At 36.9% G+C, this 14372-nt stretch overlaps 1 protein-coding gene across 1 annotated transcript in view; it reads left to right on the forward strand.

The window, feature by feature from the left end:
* si:dkey-247m21.3 (5-hydroxytryptamine receptor 4) overlaps positions 1-14372 on the forward strand; it is a 49331-nt gene that overhangs the window by 21872 nt on the left and 13087 nt on the right. The gene's annotated exons all lie outside the window — the stretch shown is intronic.

Below are 14372 nucleotides of genomic sequence, written 5' to 3' on the forward strand. Positions count from 1 at the left end.
AGCTAGTATCAACTAACTAAAACACACCTAGTGTGAAAGCAGCCTAAGGGCAACTTTTGAACTCCACTGAATATATTAAAATTGTTACACTGGAACAATAAAGGGTTATGATGAAACAAACATACACTGCAGATATAGCAGATACAGATCAGGAAGAAAAACACCGGAACACTCCTTTAATCATAATATGAAACATATCAGTATTCCATATTACATATCAGTTAAGGCTATTTTTTTTACTACAGTCTTTGGTGTGTTTTAGAAAAAAAAACATTTTTTTTTTTTTTTTTTTTCTTACACCAATTTTGCCTAAATAGTGAAAAAAAAATGCAGTTTCACAACAGTAAGAGATTGAATGGTGGCTGTTTTGTGGAAGTTTGGCTCAAATTGTAAAAGAAAATGGTAAAAAAAAATTTTGGTAAGCTTGAGTAGGCCTACTTTAATTGGGTACTTTTTAAAATACATTTTAAATTTTAAGCTGCATTTTTCTTTTTCTATACATGCGTGTGAGAGAAAATCACAATCAACAGGCTAAAACAGGCTAACAGAATCAAAATAACAGTATATACACAGCCTTTTTGTTAACAGGAGTGGTGTATCGTGACAGGCCCACCTGCTCGCCCACACTTTGTGTGTGTGTTTTTGTTACTTTGTCCTGCTCTGTTGTTTTGGTTTGGCTAGGTCAAAAGGTTTTAGCATGCAGATTGCCAGAGACGGTTCATTTCCATTGAAGTGATTTGAATTTTGAATAGATGCAAATTTAACATGGCAAAGGTCTGTTCAGGACACAGCAGCCAATTCTTAGAGGAGGAAAAAAAGCATGAGATTATTGGCTTGAATTGAGGTAGGGACCGTTTGTTTTAGAAGGGTGGTGCAAAATCCACACAGTTTTTTTTCGTATTTTTTTTTTGCTTGGCTGTGTCGTGTTGTTTTCCAGTCGTCTCTGTAGTGGCTTTGGAGAAGAGGATTTGGGCGATGTGCCATCATGGTGGTTGTTGGTGGGTGTGACTGCGGTGTGCTCCTCGCTATAAGACTTTATGTGCTGTGTGTAAAATCGTGCAGACTTTTAAACTGGCTATTTTCCCTTTTACTTGTGCATTTAGTTTACTTTGCATGGAAATTTTCCCTGCAAACAAATGAATCTCCTGATTAATGATGTGACCTTTCGTTCTGCTGTGATTAGACAGATTACAGCAGTTGGGCCGCCCTTCTGTGATTTGAGTAGCTTTATGTGCCTTCACAGCTGGCTGCCTCTTTATGGTTTGTTTTTGGACAATTATTGGTTGTGGGTGCTTTTCTACATTTTTATTGTTATTGCACTTTTCTACAGATTTTGTGCACCCAGGACCTTTCTCATTTCTATTTTTTTTTTTTTTTTTTTAAATAAAGATCTTTGCTGTATTGTGGTATTTATTGGTTACAATGCAAACTGTAGAAGAGCATAATATTTGCAGAGCATTAAATATTTGAAATATTATTTTTTGTGTTTATAAACAACAAAAATAGTGCATGTGCCATGAAGCAGATGTGCTTTTGTAATATATTTAATTACTCAATCTACAATAGAAGATGACTATAAGACGTGATGGTTTTAGCAGTGCAGTATTAATCTGTGTTCGTTTCATTACTGTTTATGAGGTGCACTTTGTAGGTGTAAAATTACTGACTGTAGCCCATCTGTTGTTCTGTATAATCTGTCAGCTCCCCTTTAATAGAAAGAGACCACCACTGAGCAGATATTATTTGGGTGGTGGTTTATTTTCTGTATTACAGAACAAGGTGACCTACACAGTGTTTAAAATCCCATCAACAATAACACATCTGACACACACAGTCGGTAAGTCAGTTGGTAGTGTGTATGTGTGTATGTGTTTGTGTGTGTGGCTCAGATAGTTCTGGTGCGACTGGATCAGATGTGTTATTGTTGATAGGATTTTAAACACTGTGCACACTTATTACACTTTATTACACACATCTACCCTGTTGGTCTTATTACACTTTATTACACACATCTACCCTGTTGGTCACCTTGTAGGCTTCAAGCGCTTGTTGGCCAAATATTTAACATCCATGTTGTTCTGAATGTTTAATAACGCATGGATTACCTGAACACTCCATCTAAAAATGAAATACACATAATATCCATTTTACCCAAATCAGCATGGATATGCTGATTTTACTCCATTTTACTCAATCAGCATAGATATGTTTTACAATTAGTAAGCATATTTTATAGCCTCCAGTTTAGCATCACGCAAACTGCATGCATAAAGAATGTCATAGAAATAAAACACCAATAGCGGCCATATTGAAGCTTAATATATATATATATGTATCACCATATATTGCACTGTGCAAAAGACTTTTAGAAATAATTTAGACATTTATTTAATATTTTCTTCATTTGTGTGAAGTAGAAAAGTACAAAATGTTGTACTTACAAAATTTCATTTTTCAAAAAACAGTGTCAAGATATTTCTGTATACTGTAAAGATTTTTCAGTAATTTCATGGCAACCGTCTGATCTGTAACTCAAAACCTTAACCACTGAGCCACTTCACCTATTTCTACCACTGAATTAACTCACACTAAAAGATTGCATTGAATCAATTCAAACCATTTGAGCTAGTTGTGATGGCTCAATTATTCTGACTTTGAGTCACAGATCAGAAGATTGAGTGTTCAGATCCCAGCACTGCCAAGCTGCCATGGTTGTGTCCTTGAGGTGAAGCTTGTGTGGAGACCCTTAATCTTCAGCACAGCTATATCCTACATCAATTGTATTGTATAGCAATATATATATATATATATATATGTATATATATATATATGTATATATATATATATATATATATATATATATATACATATATATATATATATATATATATATATAACACAGTTCCTTTAATATTCACTGTTGGTACTGTGTAACACCAGAGAGAAGCAAGCTGTGATGATTCTCTGTCTCACTCGCTTCATTGTCAGTGTGTTGATTGGCGATGCTGCAGAGGAAGTAGAGGGGAAAAATCACATTCACATTCTGCTTCCTTTTTTGGCCATCAACTTCACTGCTGGAAGGCTTCCAATACTCACCAGTAGTATCGATCACAGTATTTTATATTCCTGTGGAGAAAAATCTCTATCCTTTTTCCTCCAAAGACTCCTGAAGCTTGTGTGGTGAAGCAATGCCATGGCTTTACTCAGGTGCCTGTGATTGGTGGAAAATGGTGCACCATTAGCTTTGCAAACGTTCACTTCTGCAAGAGGAACTTTGGACGTGGGGGTAGTGTGAAAGCCAGATACAACCAGAGTTACTGCTTAGTCTAAGCCAAAGCCTGTGCATGCTGTTAATGCCAAGAATGATTTATGAAGAATCGGAGCCAAAAATTGTTGTTCGTGAGTTTTTTTTTTTTTTTTTCAACATGATACTGGGCAGCTTAACAAGTTATTAAAGCTCTGTAACACAAACAAACAAAATCAAAAGGTGAAAGAAATTAACAGAGAGAAAACAGAATGGGGGGTGGGGCACAGTGCCTTAGTGGATAGCACTGTTGCCTCAGCCCTCCAGGGTTGGGGGCTCGAACCCCACCTCCACTCAGTGTGCGTGGAGCTTGCATGTTCTCCCCTGCCTCGGGGTTTCCTTTGGGTACTCCGGTTTCCTCCCCCAGTCCAAAGACATGCGCTTTAGGCTGACTGGCGTTTCCAAAACGTCCGTAGTGTGTGAGTGTGTGTGCGATTATCCCCTGCAACGGATTGGCACCCCATCCAGGGTGTCCCTGCCTCGTGCCTCAGGTCCCCTGGGATAGGACAAGCGGTACAGAGAATGGATGGATGGAAACAGAATGGAATGATGAAGCATAGTTATTGTTGATTATTTTCCTATAACAGCACATCCTGTTTTTTATTCCTCTTATACCACAGCAATTTGTCAACTATTAGAATTTTGTATTTATTAAAGAACATCACATAATCCATATTTGTCCATTTATTGTTATGTTTAACAAATTAGTTCCTGTTATCACTTAAGTTCATACCACACCTTTATAACACACTGCTGTTGAATTTTCGATTTTGATTAGTCAGAAGGTGTTCATTAATTTTCTGTAACAGTGCTGGCTGCAATTCACAGGTTTATACACAATATGACCAAAAGTATGTGGACACTTGAGTATTGAACATCCCATTCAAAATGTACATTAACATTAAGTTGGTCCCCCTTTTGTGGCTACTGAATAACAGCCTCCACTCTTTGGAGGATGGCTGTGGGGATTTGCTCATTCAGCCACAAGAGCATAAGAGGTTTGGCCCTGATGTCGGGCAAGAAGGCCTGGGATGAAGTCGGAGTTCCAATTCATTACAAAAGTGTTCACTGGGGTTGGGGCCAGGGCTCTGTGCAGGACACTCGACGTTTTCCACTCTAACTTTGGCAAACCATGTCTTTATAGATCTCATTTTGTGCACAAGGGTATTGGCATGCTGGAACATGTTTGGGCCCCTTAGTTCCAGTGAAAAGAAATCTTAATGCTACAGCATACAAAGACAATCTATTTGTGGCAACAGTTTGGGGAAGAACCACATATGGGTGTTGTGGTCAGGTGTCCACAAATCTTTTGCCATATAGTGTATTAATGCACTTGTTATAGTATGTTATTGTTTCCATAGTAACGGCTCATTCAAAGGATTGTATAGGATTGTATAGATTATGCTCCACATAATCTAAGACTAATATTAATCAGAATAAACAGATTGTTGTTGTTTAACAAAGAAAAACATTGATATGTTGAATAATCATTGCTAAGGTGAAGTTTTCTGTAAGGAGTAATTTGTTTAATATTTATGGATGGAGCTTCCAGTATCAGTGCTATGTAACTATCAGATGTAAAGCTGTAACTTTAGCTCTGTACATTTTCCAACACAGGAAAGTCTTGAGTAACAAGTTCTCTGTAACTTGACAAGCTGCGTTTTTTTTGTCTTATTGACTTCAAAAGAGAGAGGCTGGTGAGTGAGCAACCATTTACAGTTGCTATAATGTAAGTGATAACAGGAACCAACTTATACATGGATATTCCACAACATTAAATGTAACTATAAATGGATAAAAAGTATGATGTGTTGTTCTTTAATTAATAAAACAAAAATTAATTGTTGGTAAATTGCTGTGGTATAAGAGAAATATAACAGTGTTACAGGAAAATCATCTTTGGGGTGGGAACAGTAACTCTGTTTCACTTATTATTTTCCTAGAACAGCACACACCATCGTGTTTTATTCCAGCTTAACGTGTGGTGTGTCACATATTCATACCGTAACTCCTTAGCTTAGATAAATATGAGTAAATGAGTCACGTAGAGCAGGTAGGCCTGTGCGCGACACTCATCAACTTCACGTATGGCACCTGAAACAGGGCACAGCGCTAAAGTGTTTTATGACACTGTTTGAGATTAGGGATGTTGTTGTTACTGCTGGTCATAAAGATGTCCTCTTGCGTTTCGTCTGGTTAATGGTTCACCCGTGTGAGGGTCGTGATGATCACACTGCACTCTTGCTTGGCAGCTGCACAGTCTTAAGCACAGTTGGTGAACAGGATTTGACCTTGAGCTTTCTTTTTATATATGGTACACCTGTATATATGATAGCAATAATACCTCAGTATATATTTAGAACAATAATTCATGCTGGAGTACGAGACCCACCCAGCGAAATTTTGTTTGTTCAGTGACGTCTATTTTATTTTTAGTCTTGTTAGTCAAAGATTGCTAAAAATCTACTGCATTCTTGTTGATACAGCTTTTATTATTGCAAAACTGCAAATCTTTAATTTTCAGGCAGGATGCAATGCACTACACTACAGATATCCTCTACCACTCAAATGTTTGTATACACCTGGGGAAATGATAATGTAGTCAACAGAACAAAAAACAATTAATACGCAATCATTTTAGTCCCAATATAAGAACAGACAGTAATCAGTCGACTGAAATTTACCTCAAGAGAAGAGACTAGAGAGACCGATGTGCATGATGTTTATGATTCTAGTGATTACTCATTTTCTATCTTAAGTGGTCATATTTATTATTTTTAAATTTCATCTATTACATTGTAATTCAATGCACATTAAATCATAGTAGAACGTGTCAGAATTTTATCATGTGAAGGGCTTTCCCAGGTTGCCACATATCATTGTTAATGTGTCAGTTAGCAAAGCACCATGGTTATCTCTTCTTGCTGCAATAAGTGAGAATTTGTTTAAAAGTGAAATAAATGTTATTAATAAAAATGAAGTGATTTTACTTCATGTATCAACAGCAAAGGAGCAAAACTACTAGAATGGCTGGATTTCTATTAAAAAAGGTGTAGAAGTGAGCATGGATCAATGAGGCAAATGTAAACATGATAACATATATGCTGTTTCTCTGTGTAAGACGCAGTACCTGCTACTCGATTTGTATTGATTTTGTTAATGTTTATAATTAATTTATAGCAGATTATGAGCCACAGTGATGTGTCATTCACGAACAAGTCAGCTCGTTAAGTCGGCTCTTTTAGATGATCACTGGGAACTGATTCACATATACTGTATGAGCAATTTTTTTTTCTGCTTATTTTGTAGATGTAGGCAATGCTGTTAGTCTTGGAGTATAATTTAATCAAAAACCGATCTGTTTGTTAGCGTTCATTCATCTTCAGTTCATTCATCTTCAGATCTGCCAAATTTGCGGTGCTGTTTAATGTTGCTTTAATTAATTCAAATAAAACGTTCATTTCTTTATATGTCCAAACAGTGCATTAGTGTTCTCGGTGGCCTTGTTTTTGATTAGATATTGTGCTGAAACTTGCGATGTGACCTATTTTTTTTCTGGTTTCGTACAAAATTACAGTGAGCCATTTGGGGAGTCGGTTCTTGTTGGTGAGCTGGCTTACTGAAAAGAGCAGGAATTCCCATCACTACTATGCCTGTTGCTTGGCACTCTGACCTTGGGAGTGGGTTTAAACAGGAGTGCAGGGTTAATGCATGCTGTCAATTTTACAGCACACTTTTACAAGCCTTCACTGCAGCTTGATGCAGTTATTAGAGCTCGGATTGATCCCAGCCTCAGCTATGTTTTAGCAACCTTCAATACAAACATTGTTCCACACAAGGAAGATCTCCAGGCAATGCCAACTACTTGAAAAAAACAGTAATCCACCTAGTGTATTTGAGCATTCAGATAAGAATATCATTATACATATGTGCACTCTTCTGCCTCTCTGTAAACTGTTTAACACCTGGGTTTGTGTGGAGTAATATGTGGAGTCATGAATTTGACTGATTTCCTGTTCTTGGACGTTTGTATGGTCTCATCATAACACATAAAAGGGCTTTATGCCAGCAGTATATCACAAGTGTTTCTAAAACAAGATATTTTCCGAATAAAAATCCTATTCAAGGTTGAAAAAGGTCTGCACGTGAGCACGGATTTATGATTTGGCAAACTGTGTTTTCTTTACTCACCATCACACTCACGAACAGCTGGTTTCAATATTCACAAACAGCCGGTTTGAATATTCACATGGGTTAGTGATACTGACGTTTTAGGTTTCACGTGTGTATTTATTTCATATATTCATGTATGCGTAAGTGTAGGTGATATAAATAAGGAATAAAACGTTCATGCTGTTATAGGAAAATAATCAACGATGGAGTGCTTTATAAAAATTTATTGATTTATTGATTGATAATTAATTGCCAACAATTAATTTTTTATTGATTAAATAAGAATTTTATTATACTTTATCTGTTTATTGTTACCTTTAAGGTTGTGGAACATCTGTGAAACAAGTTAGTTCCTGTTCTCACTTATTGCAGCTATAAACAGTCCTTCCTTTTCCAGCCTGCTGTTATAGAAAATTAATCAACACCTCTGACCAATCAGAATCCAGAATTCAACAGCAACCTCTGTTACAGGGTTTTACACAGAACAAAGTATACATCTGAATATATTGTTGTGTTAATGTATGGATTATTGTTATAATATCAAAAGCTATGATAAAATGTTGGCAAATATGGTGATGTGAGGATATAATATCACCACATAAATGCCCATAATGCCCGTGTTTTTGGATAAAAAGGTCTGGTTGTAATGAATGTAAAATGTGATTCCTAAGCAACTAAGATTGTTGTGGGTGGTAGGTGGGTGAGAGCGTTTGTGTGAAAGTAATGGCACGCTGTTCCCTCAGATGGTCTGGAATAATAGATAATGGATCAAACCTAGTAGCTGTAATGTGAAAATAAACATATCACTCTGTAGAACGCCACACCGATCCTGTAGTCATATCAGCCTGGTGTTCCCTATCACACCAAATACTGTTCTACTAAGCATGAAGCTATAATTGGATGAAAACTTTATGGTCATCACATTATCATGCTTTATTGCTTTGGTTCTGCTTTGTCATTTCAAGCCAGTGAGAATCCTTCCACTTGCTCTAGCCTGCTCTCATGAAACATGACCGTGGGGAACCATGTAGATGAAAGCAGATCGCCGATCTCGGCTAGAACTAATTGTTTGAAATGTATACTGCTTAATCCACGGCTTTGTTGTTTCCATTTTTTGGCCAGAACTGGGACAGGTCTAATCTCTGGAGCAATAAATATCCTGCTTTTACCAGGTTAATGCCATGTCAAATAAATTCTACTCATAATAATAATTGATAGCACTTTTGAGTGAATGCATAATTTATGGGTTATTTGGAAAGCACATGTTTAGCATCATGTTTGGGGGAAAAGAAACACTCAGTTAGATCAAATCAGACAGAAACTTGAGTAATTCCTGTCCTTTTTTTGTTCTTGCTGTATTTTTTTAGGTTATCTATTTATTCAAACTGGCAGTATTATGGAAACTGTTGTCATAAAAACACAGTCGGAAAAAGATTACATTTTCCATTCAAACATTTCACCTTTCAAGCCTTCTCTACCCAGACACAGTGTAATTCAGTTTAATTCAATTCAATTCAAATCAATTCAGTTCCGTTTTATTTGTGAAGCACTTTTAACAATGGACATTATCACAAATCAGCTTTACAGAAATACAGATATAAAATTTAAATTAAATTTTTTTATTTATTCCTACTGAGCAAGCCAGAGGTGATGATGTCAAGGAAACACTCCTTTGGACAACATTGAGAAGAAACCTTGACAAGAACAAGACTCAAACGGGAACTCATCCTCTTCGGGGTGACAGTGGACAGTTCTCTTAGAGACAATTTCTCTTCTACAACTGCATACTATAGAGTCAGAACAGTGCTAATTGTATTAACAGGAACTTGCATATGAGCATCATTAGAGTTTTAAATTTAAGTCCAGCATATCAAACTGAAGTTATTAACTGTTCAGTGATGGAAACTTGAGTGTGAACTGTTCACACAGATAAACACAGATGTAAACACAGATTATTAGGTATGCTCTTGCCCTGTAATGGTTTTAGAAGATGTACGTTGTGCGCAAAGTGCAAGCAGGGACTCCGGCAAGAGTAGCAATGACAGCATAACTAAAAGCAAGAGCTAGAAGGGTACAGATATGAAGGCACCCTGGGACATAAGGCAGCCACTCCACCATCAACAAACCTGAGAGAACGCATGACCTTACCTAGGAGAAAAGCTTATTAACACAAGTCTTGACTAAACAAATAGGTTTTCAGCCTAGACTTAAACCCTGAGACTGTGCCTGAGTCCCAAACACTAATTGGAAGACTGTTCCATAACTGTGGGGCTTTGTAAGAGAAAGCTCTGCCCCTGCTGTTGCCTTCATTATTCAAAGCACCAACAAACAGCCTGCACCTTTTGATCCAAGCAGGCATGGCAGCTCATAATAGACCAAATGTTCGGCACGAGACCATTCAGTGCTTTATAGGTCAACAGTAATATTTTATAATCAATGTGAAATTTTACTGGGAGCCAATGCAGGGTGGATAAGTTAGAGGTGATGTGATCATATCTTCTGGTTCTAGTAAGGACTCTGGCTGCTGCATTCTGGACTAACTGGAGCATGATTATGCACCTGCTGGAACATCCAGACAGCAAGGCATTACAATAATCCAACCTAGAGGTAACAAAAGCATGAACTAGTTTTTCTGCATCATGTGGTGACATTATATTTTTTATCTTAGCAATATTTCTGAGATGAAAGAAGGCTAACTTAGTAATGTTAAATACTGCATATGTGTAATAATATCTACATGAGTTTCAAATGAGAGACTGGAGTCAATAATCACACCAAAGTCTTTTACTGCTGCACATGATGTAACTGAAAGGCCATCCACAGTTACTATGTAATCAGAAAGCATACTTCTAGCTGCCTGTGTTCGCAGCAGAAGTGCTTCTGTCTTGTCAAAATTAAGTAGAAGGAAGTTACTCAGCATTCAGTGTCTAATGTCCTTTACACATTCCTCAACGTTATTAAGCTGGTGTCTCTCATCTGACTTATAACATATAACAGTGTGTCATCAGCATTACAGTGGAAGCTAATATCATGTTTATGAATAACAGTACCCAGAGATAGCATAAATAGGGAAAAGATCAGTGGGCCTAAAACAGAACCTTGTGGAACACCAAACTTTACCTTAGCATGTGTAGAGAAGTCACCATTTACACCTACAATCTGATAAAGATCGGTCAAATAAGACCTGAGCCAGGAGAGGGCTATTCCCTTAACTCCAACAACATTTTCTAGCCTATTAAGGAGAATAATGATCAATGGTATCAAAAGGTTAGGCAACACAAACAAGGAGATACAAGCTAATGCTTTAGCTTAGTGCTTTTTTACCATGCCGAGGCTGTGACAGGGCACAAATATGAAAAATGTGAGAAAATATTATTTTTGAATATTAAAGCTGTGCTCACAAGGCTTTTGTGCTTTGAATTTTGATAGAATTAGAATTTTGTAAATTAGAGATTTGTTTATTCATTCATTCATCTTCAGTAACCTGTTTATCCTAGTCAGGGTCACGGTGGATCTGGACCCGACCCTGGGAACAATAGGCAAGAGGCAGGAATCCCCCTTGAATGGGATGCCAGGCCATCACAGGGCACCATGTGCATCCAAATTCACACTAAATTAAGGATGATTTAGTGTCTACCTACTGGCATGTTTTTGGACAGTAGGAGGAAACCAGAGAACCCAGAGGAAACCCACGTAGACACAGGGAAAACAGGTCAAACTCTACACAATGGGTTCAAGGGCACCCTGAAGAAGGCATTTCCACCGAAACACGTGGGTCCATTATTCCCTTTTTTTTTTTTAATTTCCACTTTGAAATAACCAGTTAAATAAAGGCTTTTTAACAATCTAAATTGGAACAGTTTTGGGTTAAAATTTTTTCCCCACCAAAGAGCATTTTCAGACTCCATAGAGTATACCGGATTTGTTTTTTGAATTAGAATTCAATTTCGCAATACTCAGATGTAAAAAAAAAAGGCTTTTTAAATGCCATTGGTGTGAATATGCAGTGGATCTCTAATATCTAATAAAACCAATTTTATTGCAGTAATAATAAGTCATAAATTCAAAAAAATTTCTCATAATTTTTTGACACACTGAAACATTATTTTGTTAAACCAATGGTGGAAATGGACTTATACAGTATGTTTTGTTGTGCTACATGTTATTCTGTAATATTTAAGACTAAATTTGTTACAGAGTGGGATTGCATGTGTCCTTTTTTTCCCTCTGATATCTGATGAGGTGATATCATCCCGATACTGATAGAGGATATTGGATCAGTATAATCCCTACCTGCCACAAATCAGCAACAGATCAATACATTTTCTGAAAAATATTTTTGTAAAAGCATCCTGATGAACAGTTAGTGCAGGGTTTCTCAAATTTTAGTATAAAAAATGTATATGTATTAATGTATTATAAAAAAAAACTCAGCAAAGTTTTTATTTTATGAACACAGTCCAACTCAAATAGTATTAGGCTCATTATATGTACAATGTGTACACTAATATTCCAGCTGTTGGAGCTGGAGCCATAGAGCTTTTTATTCCTGAACTTTACTGTAAAGGAGTAAGTGAGCCTTGGATTTAAACATTTGAATTCAAGTGATCAGTATAATCAGCTAACTATAAGAACTATAAAAAAATAGTGGGCTGTGAGTTCCACCCTGTAAAAAAAAAATATATATATATATACACGGACCCTCATTGAGAACCACTGTGTGAGTTTAATACATTGGACCCCCTTATAGACAGGGGTCAGTGATTTGTGAACTGTGTCCATCTACCTATAGTCAGCTATAGTATCACAGGATGGTGTCTGTCCTCATGGTGTCTGGATGCATATAGATGTAAAAGAACAACACTGCTGAAATTGTCAGGGATGATTACTGGAAGATTTGGGTGAACTGTACTGTAAGGCAGGTCAGTATTTCTGTTTGCTGTTCTGTCACTACGCTAACAATGGCTTATTTTTATGCCCTTATCTGTACAACATCTGCACAGCACGCACCCCAAAATGAGCAAGTAACGTGGGAACTTCGGTTCAGAAATGGATCTCATATCCTCAGGGATTGGCTTCTATTTACCACAGATGTTCGGGATGTTTTTACACATTCAAACTATTTGGCCGCGGTCTAATCTCATCACCATATCAAAATGAGATTTGCAAAGATTTATTTGTGCTTGATACATGAGGCCCTGCGTATTTTTGGCCACCCATATTCCCTGGTTCATCCTCAGCTATGGACACCCCCAGGCCTTGCGTGCTCAGCGGGCTCACGAAAGGGTTCAGGTTGCCAAAAATATTTTTGGGCCTGATCTTGGTACCTCATTGGTGAAAATGGCAAGTTCAAGTCCTGGAGCTCATATACATATTAGAAACCCAGATGCCAATGACATCATTCTGTACATAGCCATGTGTGCTTCCTCTCCATGGTGTGAAATAAATAATTGTCTATGTATATGGATTGTAAACATTCTTGCAAACCTTACAAAGGGGAATGAAGTAATGCCAACATGATCTCCTGCAACATCCAACTCGTGTGTCATCTGTGTAAAATTTATTCATGACCATAACATTTTAAGAGCGAGCAACTGATATTTTGACTGACTTTTAGATATGGCTGCGTTCATATTTCATGTTTGTTTTGTTTTTTTTCCCTCAAAAAAGTGCTTGCTGGAGCATTCAAGAGTGCTGTGGTAAAGTTAATTTTGTATTTATATTTATACTATAGACATACATCACTACAATGAGAAACACTTCTCTCTAGGAAACATGTAAGTAAATGATACGTTCCTGAAGATGGTGGACTTTCATCGATTGCTGGGTCATGGGTTAAAGGACATAAGGTCAAGGATTTAGTGACGAGAGTGACTGCTTTCCAATTAAGAGTATTGTGAAGTAGTCATTGTGTCCGCACTGAATATTAGCAACGCAGCTGCAATGAGATTTATTGACAGCATTGAATTTTCAGAAATGACCCTGAATCAGCAGCCGAGCTCTAATAAGCACTGTTTATAATCTGTTGTGTAATCAGTTGAATTCCCTAAAAAATGCATCAGGTCCAATTCTTAATGCACTCTACATTGTGTGTGCCCTTTACGTTGTGCTATATAGAGCCCTCTCACCATAAAGCACATCAACATGAAGGTCAGCGCGAAGTGTGTCAACAGGAACAGTCATTATATTCATGCATGAGTGCCTTATTAGAGCTGGTAGAGTGCACACAGAACACTGGGTGCTTAGTGGCTGTTTCTCTTTAAATGTAGTATATACAAGTATATTAACCTTTTCAGTCTGAGTGCTGGTGTGATCAGACTGCCGAAGAATATAAGCTAAATTTCAGGACCATAAAAAAGTTTCTCTTTTTGCAGGAACAGAATTTACGATAAAATGTTAACCTTTGGTTTTTAAACACGTGGAGTTTCTTACATTTTATACCACAGTGCCGTTGAATGCTCAATTCTGATTGGTCAGAAGTAGTAATGCAGCTGCAAATCACTTTGTTTTTATGGAAAAGTCAGGACAGAGGAGTTTACACTTTGCCATTTCTCTGTAATAAATGAGGAAAAATTATGTTGCTCTTTAATAATTACAAATTGTAATCATTGGCAAATTGTTGTGGTATAAGAGCAATAAAACACTTTGTGACATGCTGTTAAAGGAAAATAATCAACTTCTGGGTGGTAACAGTAACTCATACAATCCTATCATTTTTTTTAACTTATTTATTACAGACAAAAGAAAAAAACTACAGAATGACAATTACAGACAGAAAAAAAAAGTCAAAGCTCCATGAAAAAAACATCTCTGTAATTAATGATGACTGATAATTTTCTCCACATTGGGCCTCTAAATGAGTGCTTCATTAAAAGCAGATGCACATGGAAGGTTA

This window comes from Pangasianodon hypophthalmus, chromosome 15 (assembly GCF_027358585.1).
Source record: "Pangasianodon hypophthalmus isolate fPanHyp1 chromosome 15, fPanHyp1.pri, whole genome shotgun sequence".
NCBI lineage: Eukaryota > Metazoa > Chordata > Actinopteri > Siluriformes > Pangasiidae > Pangasianodon > Pangasianodon hypophthalmus.